This window comes from Pectinophora gossypiella, chromosome 6 (assembly GCF_024362695.1).
Source record: "Pectinophora gossypiella chromosome 6, ilPecGoss1.1, whole genome shotgun sequence".
Classification (NCBI taxonomy): Eukaryota; Metazoa; Arthropoda; class Insecta; order Lepidoptera; family Gelechiidae; genus Pectinophora; species Pectinophora gossypiella.
In genome coordinates, this window is record NC_065409.1 from 1,532,776 (window position 1) to 1,555,376 (window position 22,601).

General features: G+C 39.8%; 1 protein-coding gene across 4 annotated transcripts in view; it reads right to left on the reverse strand.

The window, feature by feature from the left end:
- The window catches only part of LOC126367297 (adhesion G-protein coupled receptor G2-like), a 57,623-nt gene that overhangs the window by 33,705 nt on the left and 1,317 nt on the right, over window positions 1-22,601 (reverse strand). The window contains exon 1 of one of the 4 annotated variants that reach the window (XM_050010747.1): window positions 13,126-13,470. The exons of the other annotated variants lie outside the window; for them this stretch is intronic. The gene's annotated coding sequence lies outside the window, so the exon portion shown is untranslated. Of the gene's footprint in view, window positions 1-13,125; window positions 13,471-22,601 lie in introns of those variants that run through there. 4 annotated transcript variants of the gene reach the window in all.

Consider the following 22,601-nt stretch of genomic DNA (forward strand, 5'->3'; position numbering starts at 1 on the left):
ATTTTTCGGCTGATATGACGGGTATAACATTTTTTTTTGACGTGGCTTATTGTAGATTTGCCGCTGATGGCATTAACTACTTGGCCGGACAAATGGGGAGCGCTGAGGGCTCTCACCCGGTACAAAATTTAAGACAACAAGCCTGAGGGTGCCCAGTTGGGCGCGAAACTCGGTTCACGGCGTCTAAGAGGATTATATTTGAAAGATTCAATCGACCGTAATGGACCTCCATAGCCTCCGTAGTCCAGTGGTTGAGCGTTGTGCTCACGATCCGGGGATCCCGGGTTCAAATCCCGGTGGGGACAAATCGCATTGTTATCCCTAGTTTGGTTAGGACATTACCGGCTGATCACACTGTCCAAAAGTAAGATTCGAGTTGGTCCCGGTTACTACTTACTGATGTAAGTTAGTAGTCGTTACATGAGTCATGTCAGGGGCCTTTGGCGGCGCAATAATAACCCTGGCACCAGGGTTGATGAGAATGGTAATCCACCTCATAACTCACACGATAAGAAGATAGGTTTTAGAGCGTGTTTTTGTTCGCGTCGGGTTTTAGTGTATAAACAATAATCTTATTGTTTCATTGTGCATGTTATACTTCATCATCACCAGCCCATTAACGTCCCCACTGCAGGGGCACGGGCCTTCCCTATGGATGGATAGGGAGATCGGGCCTTAAACCACCACGCGGGCCCAGTGCGGATTGGTGGTTATTAACGACTGCTAATGCAGCCGGGACCAACGGCTTAACGTGCCTTCCGAAGCACGGAGGAGTTTGAGATGAAACTTTTTTTTGTGGTCACCCATCCTATGACCGGCCTTTGCGAAAGTCGCTTAACTTCAACAATCGCAGACCGAACGCGTTAACCGCTGCGCCACCGAGCTCCTCATGTTAAATGTTACACATACAATAAGCCAAATAACCATGAGCATCAATAACTCGGCAAATTGTCTGCAGCATCTATTGCGGCTTCCAGCGGCGAGAGGCGATTGTTTCAGTTATTCAGAACTGAATGAGGTCAGTGCCCGACCCTGGCTGCACCCTGGACCATTATTATATATTGCGAGCGCAATGGTCACTTTGTGACGTCAAACTGTAGACTTACCTAACTTAACCTTACTTTATAGTATACTAGCTTTTTCTCTCACTTTCGCTCGCGATTAGGGGTAACACGGAAATTTCAGTGGATGAAAGTTCAGTCGAATTGTATGATACCTAATTGGATTCAATTTCGCTTGAACTTAAACGGGTGAATATCAAAATGTGCCAAGTTTGATGGCGAACTTTCATATTATTTTTTCGTGAAAAATTGGGCTCCGACACGAAAAAGGATAGTTCTAGCTACGAGGTAACTTGTTCCTCGAGGAACAAGAATATCCTTTTTCATGTCGGAACCCGTGAAAAATTCACGAAAAAATAATATGAAAGTTCGCCACCAAACTTGACATTTTGATATTCACCCAAACCCACGTTCATCCCTGGTTTATTTTTTATTTATAAGGTGGTAAAGTTGAATTCAGTGGTTGAACCCAAGCCGGGATTTCAAACCTATGACACTACAATGAAAGGGTATACAATATGTGTGATTGAGAAGGGGATGTTAAGTTGGTTTGGACACGTGGAGCGAATGAAGGATAATAGGATTACGAAAGCGTATATAAAGCGAAGGTTAAGGCCGGCAGAGGACGACCTAGAAGGACGTACGGTCACGAGCATTTATATGTATACACTTTGGTACCATGTCACATTAACTTTTTTGACAAATTGAACTGTAAGTCTCACTAAATGTCAAACACATTAGTGCGACAGAGTCCTAAAGTGGGTACATTATATTGCGCACGACTGTACATTGACCAAATTGGAGATGTCCTTAGAAAAGGTTCAGTACGATCTACTCTGAACCGGCGTATATAAAACGACTGATGAACGTGAAGGAAGCAAGAGAAATGTGTCAGGATCGAAGCAAATGGAATTCCATAGTCTCTGCTTACCCCGGTGTGGAATAGGCGTGAGTTTATGTATGTACAATGTAATGTTCTCCGAACAGGGCTATTACGGATTCCTTTGACTTAGTAACCAACCTTTATCTTTACCGTCGACTAGTTTTTCAGTATTTCACAGAAATAGTATGTCGTCATAACATAATCGACAGTCATCGTGTAAGTTTCCTGAATGGACTCGTCAATAACTAGTAAAGTTGGCTATACACAACACAACGTGACCGAACTGGTGATAAAGCACGTGCATTTCAGTCACGGAATAGAAGAATGAGGTGCTAGGTGCCAGGGCGAAGTGAACGCGAAACGCGCGCCATACAAAAATGAACAAAATAGTTCACACTTCAACTTTGCACTCTACTCGTCCGCAAACTTTACGAGGCACGGAGCTCTGCGATAGTATATTAAAAGGTCGTCTTGTGCCTTATAATCTGCAGGGTAACAAATGAAATAACGACTATCATGCAAGGAGATCCCTCCTTATCACAGGAAAGCTAAAAATCTTAGTGTGATCGGCTATTTATTTTTTATAAGTACGGTCACGAATGAATGGCGACCACGTGTCGGACGACGCTCAGTGGGTAGGCCCGCTACAAGGTGGACCGACGATCTGGTGAAGGTCGCGGGAAGCCGCTGGATGCGGGCAGCGCAGGACCGATCGTCGTGGAGATCCTTGGGGGAGGCCTATGCCCAGCAGTGGGCGTCATACGGCTGATGATGATGACGGTCACGAGTACATAATTATGTAGGTATACACTTTGAAACCACGTCACATTAACTTTTTTGACAAATTAAACCGTAAGTCTCATTAAATGTCAAATATGATAGCGCGACAGGGTTCTAAAGTGGGGATAGTGCTCATGACTGCCCAGGATTTTACGAAAAGTTGATAACCATTATAGGCTATCGCATAAAATATACATTGCCGGGAAAGTGGCTATGGAATTCTAGAAGCAATAAAGCTATCGTAGTTATCTGTTTGAAGGAGTAGGTAAAAAAGAGTGGGGTTGAACCGGCGACAGCGGTTCACATACAATCCCTTTTTTTTCGGTGGATAAGGAAATGACGGGTATAACTTAATTTTTAGCGCGCTTAATTTTTAGGGCTCTCACCCGTTACAAAATTTAATACAACAGGCCTGAGGGTGCCCAGGTGGGCACGAACCTCGGCTCAGGGCGTCGTCTGAAAGGAAGAATATTTGAAAGAATTAATCGATCCTAGTGGATCGATAGCGATAAGCGCTGAATGAGGGAAATCGTCGACCACGCCGGCGGTGAAGAAGTATTTGCTGTCGCGATCTGATTGGCCGCCTCTATGGCTGGAGTAATCGGGTCGGTGGGATCGTATATTACGTCCTTCGAATGCCGATACTTTCCAGTACCGCCCCTGAGCGATAACTTAAAAAAAAGTTACATGGTGCGTACTAAAATCACCACCTTGACTTTCAAGCTAATTTATAACGCAATATCCCGAATACTTTATATATAACCTAGTTCCTTAAAGACATACCCTTTAGTCTAGTTAGCGTGTTCATAGATGGTGTATACTGGAATCCCCTAGGAATAAATAAATAAATGATTTTGATTTGATCAGCACAAATGCTAGCTCATACTCATAAAAATCGTGTCTATGTAGCAAAACATTGATTAAGCTATATTTTATAATTATTTCCCGGCCATTTCACCTATTTTCATTCATCATCCATAATGGTTTAGGATCACGCCACAGCCATTAGACACGGGTAGGTACCTATAGAAGTGTTTTTTTTTATCTTTAGGATTCCGAAAGTTGCGTGTTTGAATCCTGGGTCGGGACTTAACAGAGCATGGTGGATATACATGTACCCATGACCTCAGCGGCCATCGTGACGGCCTCCATAGTCCAGTATTGAGCGTTGTGCTCACAATCCGAAGGTCCCGGGTTCGAATCCCAGTGGAGACAAAGCACAAAAATCACTTTATGATCCCTAGCTTGGTTATGACAATGCAGGCTGATCACCTGATTATCCAAAAGTAAGATGATCCGTGCTTCGGAAGGCATGTTAAACCGTTGGTCCCGGTTACTACTTACATGAGTCACGTCAGGGGCCTCAGTCAGGGGCCTTTGGTGGCTCAATAATAACCCTGACATCAGTGTTTATCCACCTTGGATTACCGGCCTCATCAACCCTAGTATCAGAGTTATTATACGATAGTAGAAGAAGACACACATACCGACATAAACTCACGCCTATTTCCCGCCCGGGTAAGCAGAGACTATGGAATTTGCTTCGATCCTGACACACGAAGAGTATATTTTATTTCACAGTAAATAAAGCCATAAAAATACTTAGGTAACTAGTAATATTTAGGAAAGTAAGTAGTATATTTGACTAAGTATAAGGAGTATTTAGTAAGTAGTCGTATTAGATTAGATTAGATTCATTTATTTCACATAACACTGTTCACTGTTCTGTTGTTCCGTTTTCATTTAACTGTAAACGAGGGAATCTAATTACAATTATTTTTTTCTCTTAAAGCCAAAGGGCAGATGGTTTCCAAGACATTTCGCTGGCAACCAAGGTCCGCGGTTTCAATTTCAAGGTTCCTTTTTACGCCAACTTCAATTAGTACCTGGTGAATGTAAAGCGGTAGGTTTTTTATAATTAAATTCTAGTTATTGTACGGGAATTAACATTTTAAAATTCTTTTTCTTACAAGACTATTATATTAATGTAGTAATATACTTAATAACCGTTTAAAATTATTCAGAGGTTGTAACAATTTGTCTTTAATATTCATATAAACTTAAATCATCATCATCATCAGCTCATTAACGTCCTTACTGCTGGGGCACAGGCCTTCCCTGTGGATGGATAGGGAGATCGGGCCTTAAACTACCACGCGGCCCAGTGCGGATTGGTGGTTATTAACGACTGCTAATGCAGCCGGGACCAACGGCTTAACGTGCCTTCCGTAGCACGGAGGAGCTCGAGATGAAAACTTTTTTTTGCGGTCACCCATCCTATGACCGGCCTTTTGCGAAAGTTGCTTAACTTCAACAATCGCAGACCGAGCGCGTTTACCGCTGCGCCACCGAGCTCCCCAATCAGCATCCATATAGTCTTAAGTCTAGACTGCAGTAGTACTAGGTACATTGCTAGTGCGTAAATAATGCACAATGACAATGACAAAATACTTGGCACATGCGCTCTTTAGCACCGACATGTGAATTTGATTTTAGTGCAAACTACATAGCTATGACTCAAATAGAAGCCCTTGGCGACTGATTGGACCAAGAAATTATGATATAACATAGCAATACTCCCGTATCACTGAAGGATTAGGCAGATAGTATTATGTCTGATTGGTGAATAGGTCGTGGTCAGATCTTAGAAGTGATAATTTCATGATGTGCTCTACTATATCACGAAGTAATCATGCATTTAGTCGCTCATGTCGTGAAACGTTTTCTGTTCATTGATCTGGCCAAAGTACAGTCATGAGCAATATAATGTACCCACTTTAGGACTCTGTCGCACTAACATATTTGACATTTAGTGAGACTTACAGTCCAAATTGTCAAAAAAGTTAATGTGACTTGGTACCAAAGTGTATACATATTAATGCTTGTGACCATACATCATGATGTGGGCAACGAATGACATTCTATTTCATGAAAATTAAATATGACCGTGTCATGAAATGATCGACCTCCGGCCAAGTAGTTAATGTCATCTGCGGCAAATCAACAATAAGTCAAAAAAAATGGCCGAGCACATCATGAAATGATCAATTCTAAGATCTGGCCACGACATATACCTATATATATATTATACTTAATTAAAGGCAGCCGGCGAAGTGTGGCTGTATATATTATAATGTTTCTTTGTTTGTGTTTAAATACCATGTGATACAAGATTGTAAACTGCTGGAATCAATACCATTAGCTAAATAAGTTTAAGAGGCACGAGTTTTATACATGTATAGTTCTGAAGTTACGACAGTAAATCAGCAAGGCTATAAAATTTAACAGCGCAGTATAAATACTACAAATCAGTGGTTATGGCTCGGTCACACTGTGTCACTTTACATTTGCGTAAAGTGTACAGTCATGTGTGTGTGTGTGTGTGTGTGTCAGTGTTTGTGTTTGTCAGTCATGTACCCACTTTAGAACCCTTTAAAACACTTTACAACCCTATCACACTAACGTATTCAACAATTAATAAAAAGAAAAGTTAATGTGACATGGTTTCAAAGTGTATCATATTAGTACTCGTGACCGTACAATACCACAGGTTAACAAGTTATGTGTTTTGAAGTTTTTTTACGTGAGTTCTTTTTGGTTACTAATGAAGAAGTGCTAGTAATAGTAAGGGAAAGGAAACAAATATTGAAAGTTATTGAGGACAGAAGAGGCAAGATGATTGGACATTTAAATGATAATAGATAATAGAAGGGAAGATAGAAGAAAAGAGAGGAAGGGGAAGACCAATAAGAGCTTACATGGAAGAGAAGGCGAACGTCGTTCCTTATAAGGAAGTCAAAGAATTGACTGTTGATAGACAAGAACGGAGAATGCTACACCGACAAGATGACGTTTCCAAGATGGCGCTTACGTGCTTTACACTAGAAGGCAACGATTTATATGTAAAATGAATAATTAACTACCTACCCATCAATTGACGATCCTATTTATATTTTATTGCACGCGTTGTGATATGTCTATGATGAAATACACAATAGAACTTTACGTGTCATCATCATCAATTTAAGAGCCACGCTCTTGTCGGTGCAGCATTCTTCATGCTACTTTTTTAGGGAAAAATAGGGCAGTGGTTTCCCTCTTGCCTTCCGCCCCGCAGTACTCTGACGTAAGTGGGATGGCGCCCAGAGTAGTCTATTACAAAGCCATACTAGGACTCCTGTCCTCCGCCTCTGAATAGTACTGACAGTTATTGCTGCCCTCAGTCAGGTTCCAGGTTACAGTCCCTGTGACTTGCCCTTTCCGTCCTGCATTGCCGTACCGATACACTTTATTACACTTTATTGCACAAAAATAAAAAGAAATAATTACAAAAACACTCTTAACTAAGTACATTGCAAATGGCGGCCTTATCGCTTAAAGCGATTTCTTCCAGACAACCATTCTGTATATATAACTACCACCGTACCACCAGGCTTCCATCTTCGCCTGAGCAACCGTTGTTGTATCATTATGATACACCTTATATTATTACATAATTTTAATGTATTGTGTCATCATCATTATCAGCCCATTAACGTCCCCACTGCTGGGGCACGGGCCTTTTCTATGGATGGATAGGGAGAACGGGAAGTAAGTAGCAATCTCTTCCAGGCAACCTTTAAGTATAGGAGATATTGAATATTAAGTAATATAGCGGGATAGTGCAGCATGGGAATACTTGTGCATATAAAAACTACTTGTGTTCTATACTTGTGTTCTATTTATTTTGATCAGAATAATAATGGGTGGAAGATGTAATTGTGCCTGGGTGTAGTAAAAAGTGTCATCATTTGTTCCCAAAAATAAAGAAAAAAGATATCGGTTATCCATGAAATTAGAAGACTAAACGAAGAAAAATGTGTACAGCGCCATCTACTATTTTTTTTTGAGGAACGTAGCCTAGAAAGTTCCTTACCTACTAAACAGTCGTAATAAATGAAAAATATCAACTCTATTACTCACAAACCAAACTTGTAGATACAGATATCAAATCTTTATTTTTAAGGCGTCGGCATTCCAATGAATCACATAACAAAGTGTTTAGATAGAAAACTGACTGACACGAATAATAAGATATGCAGCTCTGCGACAAATTGGAGCTGTTTATGATAGAAGTAGCGGAGATTTCCCCATTTCTCCAGCCAACTAGTGAATGCCATCCATAGGTAAGACATATCACAAAAAAAGAGATGTAACTCAAGACTAACGATAACACACACACCTTATATATTTTTTTAATATATATTTCATTCATTTCTGTTATTCATTTTTAGTAATATAAAGCAATATAATATATTATATATAATATTGTAAATTAATAATTAATATATTATTATAAATTAATAATTAAACTATTATACGCCCACGCAAATACACACACACGCACGCGCACACACACACACACACACACACACACACACACACACACACACACACACACACACACACACACACACACACACACGCACGCACGCACGCACGCACGCACGCACGCGCATACGCTCACAAACAATTTTAAAAAATTTTTGTCTTATGTATCATCAAATCTCATCTCTGCTAATTTGTGTTATATAAACATAAAATAAGTAGCTATAGACACTAATCATCCGAGGGGGGAGCCTGGGGTTCTGTACTACAAGCTAACGCTTCTCACAGACCCCAGTCTCTCTCACCAACCACTGTATCATAATCTTGTTTTATTGTTAATTACCAATTATCGTGTTGATGTGAGAGTAATAAACATATTTTTATTATTATTATTATTATATTGAATGTGTCCTCAAGATATTTTACGAGGAGGATGCTGTTGTAAATAATAGCAACTTGTCGGTTCCTATGTATGTGTAATGTGTGTGTAGAATAGGTACCAACATAGTTTAAGTTCACATTGTTACTAACAAGTATGGATTTAGGTCTGAAATAAATAATAATTCGATCTTTCAAAGTCAGGAATGAGTATAAAGTACTAATCATTGTTGAAAAGTGAACAAAAGTGTCTTTGGATCTTATATGCTATCGTACTCAGCGGTGAAGAAAAACATTGCGAGGAATCCCATATTCCCGAGAAATGCGTTTCGGAGGTAAGTACCTACTCGTATGTGACCTAACCTGGATTGGGCTGGTTTTGGGTCTACTTTAAAATCCTGTCAAATCTTCAGGTTAGGTAAGCGGACCCTCTTCTTCTTCTTTGCGAGTCGATGCGAGTCGAGCGGACCCTGTGACAATGGGATAAGGCTAGGGAGATGATAAGCATAGTATGATATATATACCGACCCCGCCGGCGTGGTCGACTATTTCTCTCATTCGGCGCTTATCGCTATCGACCCACTAGGGTCGATTCAACCTTTCAAATATTATCCTCTCAGACGACGCCCTGAGCCGAGGTTCGGGCCTTTAAATTTTGTACCGGATGAGAGCCCTCAGCGCTCTCCATTTGTCCAAGTAGTTCATGCCATTTGCAAATCTACAATAATTCACGTCAAAAAAATCAAAGTTAACTTCTGGTGCTTTGTGGTTCAACTGGATAGGTTATCTGGGAGAAGCAACAAAGTATATATTTTACCAGATTTTCATTAAATTAAAAGACCCTCGACCGTCGACCTTCCATTTCGATCGTAATCAGTAAACGATACATTGAATTCAATCACAATCCAATAGTCATAAACATAAATCACTTTCGTGACGATAAATAACAATGAAAAGTCACAAACTTGTCGCGCGAATAAATGTAATTTCCCTAATTAGGTACTTACATAGTTACCTGGCCCATGCGCCTGATAAAATTGTTACATGAACATAATTATTTTTTAATTCAAATTCAATATATTTATTTCGGAAACTAGTCCATATTACGTTAGTAACAGTAAGCTTAACTTAGTACTTATTAGTAACATATTAAATTATTTATTTTATAAATTATTATTTATTTTATCTATTATATATTTTTATTATTTAATATCGATCGCCATCGACTCGCAAAGAAGACGAAGTAACATATTCCAAAGACGACAACATAAAAATAAGCTACATGAGACCGGCCCGAGTCACCGAAGCCGCGGGCAGCTTGCGATTGCACGCTGTTACATAACAGCGTGCAATCGCACCCAGCGGTTCAGCAGCGGCGAATCGTACCGGTCCACCGATGCGCTCATGATGTTGGGGCTGCCGCGCGCACGGCACAACAGAGAGGCACAGCGCAATATTGTAATTAAAAACGTTTTGCCAGATTCGGCTCTAAACCACCGACTTTGAATTCACGTTTGGATCATAGATTATAATTAATATCACGTGTTTATGCACCGTATTCTAAGGATGTTAACTCGAACTTTCCTCTGCGTCCTCAGTTTAAGCGACCTTAAGAAAGACTACTCAAAATGAGAATCAGCTCAGAATCGGTATTCTTAGACGTCTGCCCAACCTTATCTTGAGTTTACTTCAGTGAGGTTGATTGGAGGCAAAAGTCATTGTTTTCGTATTATTTTGTTGACAGTATAATGCCCGACTCCAGAGACTAAAATCCTCAAGTCGTGGACGTCTCTTTAGCTGAGGCCGAGTCGAGTGGATGAAGTTTTGAGTTCTTCTATCGTGTGGGTTGTGAGGTGAATTACCAACCTCAACAACCCTGGTGTCAGGGTTACTATTGAGCTGCCAAAGGCCCCTGATATAGCTCATGTAACGATTACTCACTTACATCAGTAAGTAATAACCGGGACCAACGCCTTACGAAGCACGGAGCATCTTACTTTCGGACATGTCCTGTAATGTTCTAACGCAACTAGGGATCACAAAGTGGTTTTTGTGATATGTCCCCACCGGGATTCGAACCCGGTTCGTGAGCCCAACGCTCAACCACTGGACCACAGAGCCCGTTCGAGTTTCGAGTTGACATCTCAGAATAAGGGTGTTAGTCACTAGTTATTCATCTTATCTATCTCGTCATTTGTCTCTGTCGTAAATAACATAATAAAACGCAGGCAACACAAAAGGTAACGGCAGTCCAAACAAGTGGTGTCACACCTTTTATAGAGAAAAATATTCTCAATACGGCTGAGATAAGACTTGTACGGTGTTAGGTCTTAAATAAGACATAAAATGCGTCATACATAAGGAAACGTTATAGTTCATGTTAATAGATATCAATATACGGAAAAAAATGTTTTTCTTGTTTACAACATTTGCTTTGTATCGTATTAGCTATGTTCGCTGAACAAAACCTTTTTTCTTCTTGTTTTTTTTTCCTTTATAATGTCATTCTTTCAATGAGGGCCTTTCCAATCGACGTTCTCCAAACACCCGATCATCATCACTAATTTAAGAGCCACGCTCTTGTCGGTGCAGCATGATTGCGTCTTGCATCAGACAGAGTACTGCGGGGCGGAAGGCAAGAGGGAAACCACTGCCCTATTTTAAACGTGATAATAACCTATTTTCTCATTGCTGGGTTGCATAATAATTCAAAAATGTAATGTAATAGCTGAATATATATTTCACTAATTGTTGCTTGATATTTGGATCGCATTATGTATAGAATGATGTTGCTATCTATATTGCTTCTCTTTATTTTGATCAGAATAATAATGGGTGGAAGTTGTAATTGTACCTCGGTGTAATAAAAAGGGTCATCATTTATACCCAAAAGCAAAGACAAAAGATGCAGATGTCAGTTATCCATGAAAGTAGAAGATTAAACGAAGGAAAAACTGTACAGCGCCATCTATATTGTTTTAGAGGAATTTGGCCTACAAAGTCCCTCAATTAGAATAAGGAATAATACTACGTATAGAACGGCAACTCTCCGCTCCCCACCTGCGGCTGAGCTAGGTTTACCTCAACCCCTCGGTCTTACTTTAGTCTTCAATCGTATGGGAGTCAGACGTCACACACACAGAAGGCGCAAAAGTTATGTAAAAAAAGGTTTTTACCTAACCTTTAGGCGAATAAAATCAGAATACTTACAAGAAAGAACATTTAAAAACAAAAGCAATCAGTATCTTTACTATTAAAGAGTTTTTTGTTTTTGTTCCCAAATTGGAAATATTCCCGTTGTAGGTCATTATCTCCCTAGCGTTATCCCGTTTCTCACAGGGTCCGCTTACCTGTTTGTATTATCGGGTTGCATAAGGTGACATGTAAAATTGACAATATTTTTAACACTAACACTGTCGATTGTCACTGTTGATTGTCCTTTAAATCACGGGTGAATAGGCATTTTCTGGGTAAGCTCGTTCCAACGACGATCTCTTCTTCTCCTCGTGGAAGAACGAAGTCAAGAGCAACCCATCTTAATTAAAAAAAAAATATCGTGTGTAATTTGGCTAAGGGCTCTGGTTCGAGTTGCTAGTAAGTACGGTCACGAGCATTAATATGTATGTATACACTTTGGTACCATGCCACATTAACTTTTTTGACAAATTGAACTTTAAGTCTCACTAAATGTCAAATATGTTAGTGCGACAGAGTTCTAAAGTGGGTACATGATATTGCTCATGACTGTACCTAATAAGCATAAAATATTCACATGTCGCACATAAGCTCACAACTATGTCCCAATTGGGGGTAGTCAGAGGTACATCCATCGTAAGTTGAACTAAGTATCCACGCGTCACCGAGCTTACTATGTTTGTACTCACTATTAATAAAAGACATTTTACTTTACCTGACGCATAAATTATGATTTCCTTGAAACATTTGAAGCACGATGTACTCAGGAAAAAAACATTGTCATGCAAACAATTCAGTTTAACGAAAAGGAAGTATTTAGCAAAATATTTCATTACCTCAACTATGTTTGTTACAAAGTTCCGAACAATACGACACAGTTCTATCTCACGGAAAATCAACGAAGCGAAGCATAAGAGCTTCCTTGTGAAACTCTTTTGCTAATTAAAACACGCAAAGGTCATTAGACGGTATTGTCTGTGACTGATAATGATAATATACGATGAAAGTAAAAATAATCGTCGAATGTTTTCATAGTGGCATAGTTTTCGCATAGTTCCGAGATTAATCGAGATTATTCGATATTAATAAAATATTTATAGAATCTAGCGGCCGGTCATAGGATGGGTTTAAGGTTTAACATAAAAGTTTTCATCTCGAGCTCCTCCGTGCTTCGGAAGGCACGTTAAGCCATTGGTCCCGGGTGCATTAGCAGTCGTCGTTAATAACCACCAATCCGCACTGGGCCCGCGTGATGTTTTAAGGCCCGATCTCCCTATCCATCCATAGGGAAGGCCCGTGCCCCAGCAGTGGGAACGTTAATGGGCTGATGATGATGAAACATAGCTGGCGAGGTGTTTTACACCTCTGTCTGCCCCATCGGTGATATAGGCGTGATGCTTTGTATATTTATATACATTATGAACCTATTTCAAATAAACCAAGTCAATAGTACATACTTACTTTAAACGACGAGAATTGCATATGAAGACATCAATGAGAGTGAATTAAATCGGTCTTTTGGTTTGTTAGGTAGAGTATTGGGTAACAATAATGTTTCTGTCAACAACAGTCATTGACAGTTCACCAACCGGTAATCGGACTAACGGTTCGCGTACACCAAAACCGATCCGTCGGCCGTTTTCGGGTCGGAGCTGTTCGGACGACTGTCTCGGACGATCAACTGAATACACTGCAGACGATAACGGCCGTTGCCGGTGTAACCATAACACCAAAACACTACTCGATCGCAGAAAGAAGCGGGTAAAACTGACAAAAAATTCAAACATGTTCGGACTCGTCAGTTGATCGTCCGTTTTCGGGCGTTATCGGAAAAAACTCCTACCTACTAAAAAACTCGTCAACATAATCTTATCTGCAGACAATGAATTCATTGTTTATGATAACATTTCTTATTCGCAACGTTTTACGTAACTTGTCAAAAATGTTACTCATAGTACTAAATAAACATCCGGTAAAATAAATACTTACTATTTTTACCAACGGCTCCGTGGTCCAGTGGTTGAGCGTTGGGCTCACGATCCGGAGGACCCGGGTTTGAATGGGGACATATCACAAAAATCACTTTGTGATCCCTAGTTTGGTTAGGACATTACTACAGGCTGATCATCCGATCTGGTGAAGGTCGCGGGATGCCGCTGGATGCGGGCAGCGCAGGACCGATCGTCGTGGAGATCCTTGGGGGAGGCCTATGCCCAGCAGTGGGCGTCGTACGGCTGATGATGATGATCACCCGATTGTCCAAAAGTAAGACGATACGTGCTTTGAATGGAACGTTAAGCCGTTGGTCCCAGTTACTACTTACTGATGTAAGTAAGTAGTCGTTATATGAGTCATGTCAGGGGCCTGTGGCGGTTCGATAGTAACCTTGACACCAGGGTTGATGAGATTGGTAATCCACCTTACATCCCACACGATAGAAGAAGAAAACTATTTTTACCAACTTTACAAAGATAGATGACGTCACACAGAAAGGAAGTAGCCCCTTAAAAAAGTAATAAATTATGATCACGAAGTTTTTACAGTCGATAACGTTCCGATTAAAAATGGCCGACTTTACGCGCCATTTTCAATAAAACAGATGTAGCTTGCATCCGACGGGAGAATGATAACATTTTTCTGAATCAACCGTTGACTCTGGACTTTTCGTTGACTTTTATTGAGTAGCCGAAACTGTTGATTGATTAATAATATAAAAGTTGGTAGACAATGTGATTGATTGAGACTGAAAATGTTTCAAGGATTATTTCGGCTGTTCCGGCCCGTAAAATGTTTATTTTTGTAGTTGTTTTTTTTGTAATCCGTGATAGCTCTGTTCGGAAAACGCGTTACGTGTAAGTATCGTAATGTCCTGGGTTCGAAACCCGGCTTGAGCTCAACTACTAAACTACTGAATTCGACTTTATGGGCTTGAATTCATGTTTAGATCATAATTGATATCACGTGGTTTCCAAGATTTGAAAAGACCTTAGAAAAGGTACAGTAAAGGAAGCAAGAGATGACAGAATCGAAGCATATAGAATTCCATAGTCTCTGCTTACCTCGGTGGGAAATAAGCGTGAGTTTCAATTACGCTTGACTCTCAATTTGTGATCGCAGGGTCGAATCCCAGCATAGGCCTAAACCAATGATTTTTAGTTTGTTTTCGAATTCATCAATAATATATGCATTTCTACTTAAGTATACCAATTCCATAGAAATGTATCGCTTTGACGTTTCGTAAAAACTATCTCATTTGACTAAGTTGTCCGCTTGCCTATTGTTTCGATATCGCACTAATCGCGTCGCGGTGAGGGTCGAAAAAACGATGGTTTCTCGATCGGATTAAAAAACTGCGTTTTTGTCGCGTGGCCAGTCATGCGCAGTGCGCAGGCGCGGATGCGTGCCGCCATCTTGGCGTAACTGTCACATGCTCATTACTTTCATACTGCGCTGAAATGTTGAGATTGCACTTAATTTGCTTTTTTTGGAATGTGTTGAACATGTAGTCTAAATAGAATGATTATTATCCACGTTTTATAAGACGTTTATTACCGGTTGGGTTCATTTACGAGATTAAATTTTGCATGTACCTAGGGGATAGGGCCAATTTCCAAAAAAAATATGACAATCGACAGAGTCAGTGATAAAAATATATATGGGAATGACATTTCACCATCCCAATTTTTTTTGTGGAGGAACCTTACGACGCCGTCCAGTCAAAACGCGGGGGCGCACGCGTCCTGGAAACCTACAGATCCAATATTCAATATTCTTATTTGTATCTTAATCTATGAGTAAGAAAAGAAATATTTATTTTGGATAAATTCTCATTTATTTACCCTCGCAATTCTCCTTGAATTTGAATTTCAAATGGGAATTTTTCCAAAATACGGGTAACATCCGACGGTAAGATACGGCTTGCCTCTTCCTTTGAGGGTGCAGATTCGCATCCAGCACTTGAATGAATGTTTTCGAATTAAAGTTAGGATCATAAATGATTATCACGTGCTCAACGGTGAAGGAAACATCGTAAGGAAACCCACATAGCCGAGAAATGCATTTCGGAGGTATGTGGCCTAACCTGTATTGCGTTGGTTTTACCTTGCACTGGTTGGAAGGTCAGACAGGCAGTCGCTTCTGTAAAAAACCGGACCTGTCAAATCTTCAGGTTAGGTAAGTGGATCCTGTCAAAAATGGGTTAATGCTAGGGAGATGATGATGACCGGGTAATCACAAACCATTTACCTCCTCCGCCTATCACTATATACGCAACTTACGTTTTACGTTTATTTGCATCAGATAAGGGTAAGCCCGCCAGAACGCGTCCTACCTACAGTAAACATTTTTCATCAGGCAATTACCAGCTTCCGTCCGTATAGTAATCACTACTTCCTGTTTAGCTATTTAATTTTATTGTAAGGAGTTTTGGTGGTGCTTTAAATAGTGTTATTAATTGATCATAGTTTTCCTTGTTAGTAAAAATTATGATTATTTCGGAGCAAAACACATTACGTCCATAACGTTAGTAAAAATGACTATAAAGGGTGTTAGTGACACCATAACGAATACTGAGGGGGATGATTCAGACCATGATTCTGAGTCGATATCAAGTGGAATTCCCTGTCGGAAAATTCATGAAAGTATTTTTTTTTTTCGGTTCAATACGATCTACTCTGAACCGGCGTGCGTGTATGAAGCGATTGATGAATGTGGAGGAAGCAAGAGAAGTGTGTCAGGATCGAAGCAAATGGAATTCTATAGTCTCTGCTTACCCCGGTGGGAAATAGGCGTGAGTTTATGTATGTATGTATTTTTTTTTATTATTATTTTCAGTTTCATGCTTTTGCGACGAGAAATTCCACTTCATGTCAACTCAGAATCATAGTCTGAATCATCCCTCAAAGTTTTCATTACGATGTCACTAACACCCTGTATGTGTGAAACGCCGAATCTATCTCACCAGCTGACGACTAACGGGTCGGTTCTCCTAACCCAAACTCGCAGGCGGAACCAAAACAAAGCACGCAGTAACCTCGATCACAGATCGTCAGTAGGTCTCACGGACGGAGTAATGTTGAGATCTCCGAGATAACTTACTCAATGAGTGAGCACGCACTCTAATGCTTTGAGGTTTATGGAAGACGTTAATATAGGTAGTTTGGACTGTTTTTTTCGGCCCCATCGGAAATCAAAACCGGACCTCCAAATCGTGACCCTAACGCTCTAACCACTAGACCATGAAGGCTTTGTTTGGTAAGCACATTTACAGGCTTGAATCACCTGATTGTCCGAAATAGTAAGATGATTCCGTAGAGGGCATGTTGATCCGTTAGTCTCGGCTTTTACCCGTAACACATTACAACTCTACCAACCCGCAGTGGAGCAGCGTGGTGGAGTACGCTCTATAAACCTCCGGTTGATTGAGGGGAGGCCTGTACCCAGCAGCAGAGCAGTAGGACATATACAGGCTGTTTATGTTATGTATGTTATGGTCTTTTTTAGGGTTTCTTTAAAAGTCTTTTGTAAATATTTCCTTTTATTTTGGTGCAATAAAGTATATTTGTATTTGTAATTTAGTCTGGAAGCAGAACACACATAGAACCTGCACACATTGAGCCGCTTGCCTTCCCGGGAATGTCGCAAAATCCGACAAAGGAATTGTGTTTTAGAAATGACATGATGGACAATTGTTATGGGCGTTTTATTTTCCCGATATTTTTTCTTTCCCTGCCCACCACTACTTCTGCCCACCCCATTAGGGACTACGGATGTGAGTTTATGTATGTATGTACATGCAACTTCACCCAAAAGCCCATAATAGGACTGACTCAACAAATAGGCTCAATGGTTTATTATGATTCGATTTTGATATTATTTTATTGTACATTGTTTTAAGTTTACGCGGTTATTATCATAATTAAAACACATAATAACGGGTTCTTACCGCGTTTAAATGGGGATATGAGACTCCCGATATTTCGACACTGTTGCAAGTGCCATGATCACGGGATGACTGATGAGATTGGAGTGGAGTAGGTAGATCCATAATTTTCTACGGGCAGTCTCATATCCCCATTTAAACGCGGTAAGAACCCGTTATTATGTGTTTTAATTATTTTATTGTGTTAAAACAATATCAATTACGTTCAATAGAAAGGAATACTATTGATAGTGTGCGTTAGTACCTATTCCCCCATTCAGCGCTTACCGCTATCGACCTAGTGGGTCGATCAATTCTTTCAAAATATGATCCTCTCAGCGGAGGTTTGCGACCAACTGGGCACCCTCAAGCCTGTTGTCTTAAATGTTGTACCGGGTGAGAGCCCTCAGCGTTCCCCATTTGTCCGACCAAGCAGTTAATGCTTTTGCGGCAAATGTACAATAAGCCACGTCAAAAATATGTGTTAGTACGTACCTATTAGAAATTATTGCACCTTTTATTTATTTTAATGTTATCCTATCAAAAAGTACTCATAAGCAACTATTTTTTATATATTCTGTATCTTTGTACTGAAATAAATTTATTTATTTATTATCTTAAGTATTCAATACACATAGACATTACAGGTACATCTCATCTAGGTACCATATCGTCATAAATATGATGGTATCATATCATCCGGTAGGTGTATCTCATCTGTCAAGTTTTAATGAAGAAAAACCAAACATCTTAAAGAATATAAGTAATTTCACTTTGAAAGGCACCCATATCTCTACCATGACCGGATCTACCTATGGGCTGATTGGGCTGCAGCCCAGGGCCCCGGGGTTAGAAGGGGCCCCCAGATCCCGCTAAAAAGTAGACCATAATTTGAAAAAAAATGTCTGATAAAATATTTTTTGCTTTTAGTTGAGTATTAAGATATGCCCCCACGTAAGTAGTTTCAGCGCCCAGGGCCCCACAAATTCACGATCCGGCCATAATCTCTACAGTTTTTTCTTTTCACTACTTCAAAAGTGTATGACAATTATTGTCAATTCATACAAATAGGTACATCAACATACATATTTTCCTTCTCGCTTTTCACCACATAAAATCATCGTCACAACGCAAGTATGCAAGGTCCTGAAGGTCACAAAATGTACCGTGACATGAATACTAATACTCAACGTTATGCAATTTGGAAAATAAACCAAAAACAATTGACACAGTGATTCATTTTGGATGAAACACTCCTTAAATATGAAGTTGTCAGTGTGGTAGTTATCTAAAGGTAAACAAATGAATACTGCAGCCACATACCTATATGTTGTTGCCTTATAAAGAAAATATTTTTTTTTAAAACAGGGTCCGCTTACCTAACCTAACTTAACCTAAAGATTTGACAGGTCCGGTTTTTTACAGAAGCGACTGCCTGTCTGACCTTCCAACCCGCGAAGGGAAAACAGGTTAGGTCACATACCTCCGAAAATGCATTTCTCGGGAATGTGGGCTTCCACACGATGTTTTCCTTCACCGCTGAGTACTTGACCCAAACATGAATTGGAAAACAAATTCGACAATCATTGGTTTAGGCCTATGCTGGATTCAAACCTGCGACCCCAAAGTGTGAGACAAGCGTTCTACCAACTGATTTCACACACATTGAGATGTAATGAACAAAAATTTTAATTCTTTCAATTAATTTTAGTCCGGGTAAAAATTTGTTTTTCCGTGACCGGACCACTACACTGCGCTCCAAAACAGGTAGCACTGATTTAGGTAAAAAGTCAGCCAAACTGAAGTGGGACTGGGCCGGACAGGTTTGTCGGATGCATCCGGAGCGATGGGCACGAGTCGTTACCCGCTGGACAACTCAAGTCGGGCATAGAAGTCAAGGCAGACCGCGTAAAAGATGGTGTGACGACCTCAATGCTTATCGGAGGGATTGGTCGGAGATCGCGCAAAGTCGAGAGGAGTGGAAAAATTAAGGGGAGGCCTTTGCCCAGCAGTGGGACCGAATAGGCTAGATAAGATATGTTTTTCTTAGTGTCAATATGTTTGTGATAATGGGTTTTTACGTGCCTGTAAATAAAATCTTTATTATTTAATGATTATTATAATTCTATTATATCAGCTACCATAAACTTAGTAACCATACCAAGTGCGTCTGTATATTGTTTCTTGTGACTTTTGCCTCTGCCCACCCTGCTACAGATTACAACACTGATTACGAGCGTCAGATATGTCTGTTTATCTTAAACATGGCCTAATAGGCATGTGTCACGCTCACGTACCGGCGCGCGCGCATGTGAACTCATACAATTGCCCCGACTAATTATAACCTGTATAATGACCCGAAGTAACCTGTGTGGGAACGCCTGCTCAACCCGTATATAATATATAGGTTCCGTATTAATGTGCTATTATGTACGTTAGCACGGGAATCCTTAGGCTGCTTTTCAACCAGAGCTAGCTAAGTGCGAGGTAGCTAAGCGGTGTGCGAGGAAAAAATCCACCAATAGAATGACTTCATTTTCCTAGTCTCGCTCAGGTCAGCTCTGGTGGAAAAGGGTTTAGCGAAGCGAGGTCATTCTACGTACAAAACAAGCGATAAATGTGCTGCGAGGAATGTGCTACACTGCATAACACCCCCCACACCACACCACAGGACCACAGTGAATATTCTAGGACCTAATAAAAACAGTTTTGGTTTTTGAAAAATTGTTAAACTGGAAATAATTATCACCCGAGCATTATTAATATGTAACACTTTAGTACCATGTCACATTAACATTTTTACAAAGTGAACTGTTATTCTCACTAAATGTCAAATATGTTAATGCGACATTGTTCTAAAGTGGATACACGGTAATGCTTATTATATGCTTGTACAAGTTCTCTATACAAGGTCTCCTCTAAGAGGAGTTGGGCTTCAATAACGGATATAATTTGATTTTTCTATTATTATTATTTTTCTTTATATTTTTTTCTGTGATAGTTTACATTTATTATTTTATACTTAAGTAATTGGAATTTTTAGTATTTTTCATGTTATTTGTAGTCTTTTTTTTTTGTTTCTTTTTTCATTCATTGCTTATTTTGTACTTATATTCGTTTTTTTATATATTGTTTTCTCGTCAACAGCGCATTGGGTTACACTGTAATGTTGTATGTACCTTTATAAATAAATAAATAAGTAGTAGCAAATTAATTAGACCTTAGCTACCATTCAAGTAGTTCTACGACCACTTCGAATACGTGATTGACGGTCTCCGTGGTCCAGTGGTTGAGTGTTGGGCTCAAGATCCGGAGAACCCGGGTTCTAATCCTAGTGGGAACATATCACAAAAATCCCTAGTCTGGTTAGAACATTACAGGCTCTTCACATGATTGTTCGAAAGTAAGACGATCCGTGCTTCGGAAGGGACATTAAGCCGTTCATCCCGGTTACTACTTACTGATGCAAGTACGTAGTTGTTACATGAGTCATGTCAGAGGCCTTTGGCGGCTCAATAGTAACCCTGAGACCAGGGTTGGTGAGATTGGTAATCCATCTCACAACCCACACGATAGAAGAAGGACTTGAGGTCAATTGTTCAATCGACAAGCACATATGCAATCTCGGATTCCTTCCAATCTCCACCATGTCAGCAAACGTGTGACGTGGCCTTTCCTCAACAATAAACGTTATCACAACTCTTATCAGTACAAATCTTGCTTATTGCTTACCTACCTTCTCACTGCCGACTCGAAATCTTACGGCAAAAACCTTACAGCTGTGTGAATGGTATTTATTCACAGAACTCTTGCTTTATAATCTATACCGGGTGCCCTGAGCCAAGGTTCGCGCTCAGGGGGCACCCTCAGGCCTGCTGTCTTTGTTATACCGGATGAGAGCCCTCAGCGCTCCCCATTTGTCCGGCCAAGAAGTTAATGCCATTTGCGGCAAATCTAGAATAAGTCGCGTTAAAACAATATAAAAACTACCATTGTTGGAGAATAGGGTAGATGACAAAGCCAAATGAGACACTTTATTCGAAAGATCAAAACGGTTCAATGATACTGGCAGAATTATCTCTTACAGAAGCCATATTTATAAAATATTCGACTGATTTTTTATGAAAAAGTAACCTGTGATTAAAAAAAAACTTGACAAAATGTCGCACATGTTATTACATTTTTCTTTATTCTTCTATCGTGTGGGTTGTGAGGTGGAGTACCAACCTCATCAACCCTGGTGTCAGGGATACTATTGAGCCGCCAAAGGCCCCTGACATGGCTCATGTAACGACTACTTACTTAGGTACATCAGTAATTAGTAACCGGGACCAACGGCTTAACGTGATACCAACGGCTTAATTGTTTTTCTTTATTAAAATCCATAGATAAATAAGTAAGTTATAAATTCATAATTTCGTGTTTTGACATTTAGTAAAAAGTAACTGATTTGACTAGTTTGGAACCCTATTGCCTAACACAAGACAGACAAACGGTTCAGCTTATTTACTTATTTAGGAAAGAGATAAACATAAAAACTGGGCGACAGCAGATAGGCGTGTAGGCATAAAAAAGCTACAATTGAAGCAACATACAATAAATACCTGAACCTAAGTATACATACAATATTCTTCTATCGTGTGGGTTGTGAGGTGGATTACCAACCCCATTAACCAACAACAACACACAACAAGCACATAAAATATTATAACTTACCATAAATATATAATAGTAAGTAGTAACCATCTGGCAGCTCTTTTAAATAAATAAAAAAATGTCTATTAATAAATAGGTCAATCAACTGAAACAATTCAACTATAAATAAACTTGATAATAGTAATAAATAACTGACCATAAGATATAAGTTTCCTCTCAATAATTATATAATATAAATAATAAATGGACTTTTATTATTATAAATAGGGAAACTTAAGATTTATCCTGCAGACACATTGATTACAAATTAATTATACCAAAAACTGGAGGAAAACCCCAGAGTGGGGAATCCTTAGCCCGC